The following is a 4,983-nucleotide window of genomic DNA, read 5'->3' on the forward strand; positions in this document are numbered from 1 at the left end:
GGTTACTCAGCAGCTAATGCATAAAACCCAAGAACTTACATTTTGTTGTTTGATGGCAGTTTATAAAATGTACTGGGTTTTTTTCTTATCTATGTATACTGATACGTGATTAGAGCAGCTAATCAAAGGGAAACCTTTCTTAAGCCATATTATTTACACCTGTGTATACTTGTTTACATTTTCCACAGTACCTTGATAATAGAATTGTAAATATGTAGTATAAAGGAAATAAAAGATTTTTGTATTAAGTATTTTTAAAGAATGTCACAATTTTTTAGGTACATGATGAAACACATGTTTTAAGTGACTGATACTGAGCCTGTGCCAATGAATTAGAGGCCCAGGTAGATCTGCCTGGGAAATATTTCAGCAAACTTTCTTTTAAATTGGAAAATGCCAATTCTTACAAAACCATTCACATGCAGTGGTCTTATTTATTCATTCCTCCTTCAAAATCCTTCTTAGCTTCTTTATGTTATTGCCTTGGGAAAAGAAGTTCACTTCAGTGCCGTTAAACAGATCATTCTGATTTGGGACTTAATATGACTTTGTTCCAAAACAAAGTACCATCATATAAAGGTAAAAAACTCAAGATTAAATATTTCAAAAATATTAAAGGATTGCTTTTGATGGGGTAGTTTTGAATGTCTTTTCTTGGTTCTCTATTTATGAAGGTTTTTACTTTTTTTCACAAGGCAGGGAAAATGTTTACAGGATGTAATTTTCTAGAAGAAGAGCCAAAACTACATCATTAGCTATTAATTAAGGAAGTTTACTTCCTTGTGATGTCTTTAATATGTTTTGATGGTGCTCCTTACTGCAGATTAACAAATTTACCTAAATTCTGTGCCTACAAAATAGTCTTTATTAGACAGCATGTACTTTTTAATGGAAAAGCTACTAAATTAACTTTTCCATAGATTCATTTTGTGGTACGTGAGTTTGTTTACTACTAAAATAATATAACTCTGCTTATTTGCTTCATCAGATTCCAGTGAAAAACTGTCAGGCTGATACTGTCCTAAACATAGCACTGGAGCTTGTTGAAAATGAAAGCGGAAACTTCAGTGAAAATGGTTTTTATATTTAAATTCATGTCCATCTTCCACTTGGTAAATGCCTTTCTTGGCTCTCCATTTCCCAGAAGACTGAAGTTAATTATGCTTTCTTGAAAAGAGCGCTCTGTGTATTCCACTGTAACACACTTGCATGCACAGATAACTCCTTTCAGAAAGGCATTTAAATTATTTCGACCATGCAGTTTCTGTGCCAAATCCCACTCTCTTACCTTGTTGTGTATTCCAGATAACTTCAGTTCGAGAAGAGTGGAAAGGAGTTGAGTGTAACTCGATGGGTCCAGCAGAATCTTACTCAATGTGAATTCATGAAACAGAACAACATGTTTTAAGTTAGACTTCAGTATTTATAACACTATCCTCATAGGAAAACAATCAGAATTTTTAAAATTCTCCGCTTCCCCTGCCAAAAATTATTATTCTACTTTTATCCTTTTTATGTTGAAGAACCGTAGCTATTAAAGTTTGCCCAGATTTCTTGCCAACCATATTATTTTGATTGGCTGCAGATTTCTGTTTGTGTAAGTAATAACCATCATAGTATCAGGAGTTGCCAACGGGACAAACATGGAAATTATACCTTTATGTCCTTCCCAGAAGAGCCAAAGACATATTCTGGAGCCATCGTGTCTTCACAGTGTTGATCTAACAGTGACAAATAACAATGTTTCTGTTAGAGTTTAGCTTCTTATCAGAGCAAAGAAAAGCTTAGGAAGGGTCCTTGAGAGAACTGGTGGACCAAGAACCTCCATTCTCCCATCCCCGTGTTACTTTTTTAATGGTTAGGCCAGAAACTTTTTCAGTCCCCAGTTCTTGAAGGACTTTTCCTGCACATTGACCTGTGGCTGACTGCAGCAGCTCCGTGCATGAGCTGTGACTGTGCCTGGTAATTCTTTTGCGGGGTCAAAGCTTTAAATTCTAACACTGTGTTAAGCAATTTCCAGTGGTAAACAACGAATCTCAGACTTCTAGAGCATAAATTGTTTATTCTGTTCTTTTTATTACTTTTAATAAGCACTTGCATAGCAATATTATTTCTTTGTGAATTTGTAACCCCCTTTCAAAGAATATGTGGGATGTATCTCAAAACTGTACTGTACTTTGTTGTACACGTATCATAGTGAAAGGATGCTAATTTTTTTATATAAACGTGTCATTAAAACTTGTTCTTGTTTTCTCCTTATTGATAGTCTTAAAGCAGTAGCCTTATGTTGTGGATGAAACTTTACTCTGTTAAACTAATTCACATTCAGAGCAAACACATTGCAATCACACCTGCTTTTAGTAGTTTGTACAGAATAAATAATGGCCTTTACATAAATGGGTTTATATATGATCCCTGACCAGAGCAACTTGTCCAGTGACTGAGCCTGATAAATAGAGGTTTCTGGCACTCAGACTCCAGAGTATTAGAAATATTCAAAACACAGCATAAATCTTGCTGGAAGAGGATGGTTATGAAGTGTAACATTTCTGGAAGACTTGGGCATGAAGCACTTTGAAGGCATTTGAAACCACACACCTGCGGGCTTCCATCAGCCTTCTTGGACACTTCCCAGAGCCTAATACTCGCCGAACAAATAGCCCCGTTCACCTTAGCGGTATTGTCTTCTCACATTGGCAGGAGCTAAAGGAACACATGTGCCTGTTTAATGCCAAATAATGCAATAAGTGTGTGCTGGTTAATTGGAAGTAGCATGCTAAATTGAATTCAAAATGTGTAACAAAGGGGGGACAGTATATCAAGCTGTCAGAGAAAAAGTGGACAGATATGGCTAGCTGACTTCTGGGAGAACAGCTCTATGGGCTTGGACTTATTTTTAAATTTTAGAGCAAACATTTTAAATTGAGCTCTGTAGTACTGCAGGACTTTGTCATATGGGATTTACTTCATTTTTCATACAGTTTTTAACAAGGAGTAGAATAATTAAGTTCATTTGTCATCTTTTTAACATGTTATAAAGATAGCTCTATAATGATTGCAACTTACTCAATAATTTCTTTATTAGAAACAATATTTAAACTATTCGAAGAAATTGTTGACGTTATTGCGCTAACCTTTCAGTCCCAATGATTGCCATTTAGAGCTGGTCATGGTGGCTTAATATTCTCAACCTGTGCAGAGTCGGCATTGGTCTATGTCTTAAACCTTTAGAAAAGCCATTTGCAGCACTTGAAAAGTTCAGTAGATATATGGCATGGGAGTAAAAGTGATGTTGTGACCATGATCCAGGAAGCACTGCTCCATGGTATGGTCCCCTCAGCGTCTTCAGACACTGTTAAACCAATCTGTAGCCAGCACAGCTTATCACTTATTTTAGTCAGCACGAAGTTCACAGGGTGTCAATAGAGTATTCTGTATGCACACAGTAAAAAAAACTGTCCAAAGTCCATAAATGATTTAAAAATTACTTAAAAGTTCTGTATGATAAGGCACTGCTTTGTTGATTTCTTCAAGCATGGTAGTTAAAAGAAATACAACTCAGTCGTGTTGTTTTATATATGAATAAAGATGTCAGCAACTAGTCATCTAACTGTCCATGCCATTTGGCAGTATCTAGCTTCCTTTTCAGTAATAGCCCAATAAATCTTTATCTTTTAGTAAGCTGATGACAGCAAAACATCTTGAGAAGCTGCATGTGGTGTAGATATTATAGTTAATGTTTAAAATGCTTCATGCCATCATCTACTGGGTGTTTTTTCCAGTCCAGATGTAACATCTTGGCTTAAGGCATGTGCTCATGTCTCCCTCTAGTGACTCCAAGGGCCTAATGATAATTAAACTAATTAATTATTTTAAGGTATTTGATTTCTTGGTGTAAGAGATCAAAGAGTTAGGCTTGCTGCTCCTCAGAGGTCAAATCTTGGCTAATTAATTAATATACTAAAGTACAACCTACTAGCATCAGTTGTAGGCCATGGGCCATCTAAGCAAAGGCTGCACAAACGTAGCAAGGTGATGGTCCTGCCCTGAGACCACCATGTTTGTCCACAGCAACTGTGATCCATTTCTGCTCAGGTGGCCTTAGTGCTTGCACAAACCTTTTACCAAAAGTAATACAAAATTTGCAGATTTCCAATTTGCAGAAGTTTCTGTACTTTGCATCGGTGTTTCCTTTCTACCTACATGTCCTTCATAGTTTATCCAGAAACATGAAGGAAACCTATTGCAAAATTCAAGCGTTGCCTTGTCTCTGTCCCCTGCTTTGAAGGGGGCATGGGGGCTTTCCAGCGTGGGAGCACCGGAGTTAACCGAGCGCACATCGCCTGGTTAAGTGGAGCCATACTTGGGGTGGAAATACTCCATGTTCCCACTGATTCTGCCCTGTTGTTCCAGTTCTCATTAACAAGAAAACAGCCTGTCATTTCTTTGTTATTTTGTAAGTCTCAGCGTGCTATGAATTACTTACAAAATGACTTAATGAAAATTCTCTGGGTTTCGTAGCTGGAGGTTTTTTTCAACCCAAAATCCAGTTTTAAGTGATTTATATGTCCTGTAAGATACGCAGTAGGATTCCTTGCTGTATGTCATCAGCGAAGAGTAAGATTGGTGTAAGCAGAGGCTGGGGGGGTAATTCCTGCCTGTCGGTTTGCTTTTTTTCCTTTTTCTATTTGACATTTATGTTGTGGTAGCCTTTGTGGATCTTGGCCTTGCACTCCTAGGCACATGAGAAGGCTGCTCTTAATTATTACTTTAACCTTAAGGGTATATATGAAGTACACAATAGCAAGCATAATAGCGCTGCATGAAATACGGGACATATTCCTGGGTAATGAGGGATGGGAGTGCTGCAGGAGCAGCCTCACAACAAACTGCTTTGGCCAAGGCATCACTCTGCTCGAGCCTTTTGCAGAGCCCTTCTCCACCTTCTCAAAAGCAAGAGGTTTGAACAGACACTTTGAAGAA

Source organism: Pygoscelis adeliae, unplaced genomic scaffold (genome assembly GCF_000699105.1).
Source record: "Pygoscelis adeliae isolate BGI_AS28 unplaced genomic scaffold, ASM69910v1 Scaffold220, whole genome shotgun sequence".
Classification (NCBI taxonomy): Eukaryota; Metazoa; Chordata; class Aves; order Sphenisciformes; family Spheniscidae; genus Pygoscelis; species Pygoscelis adeliae.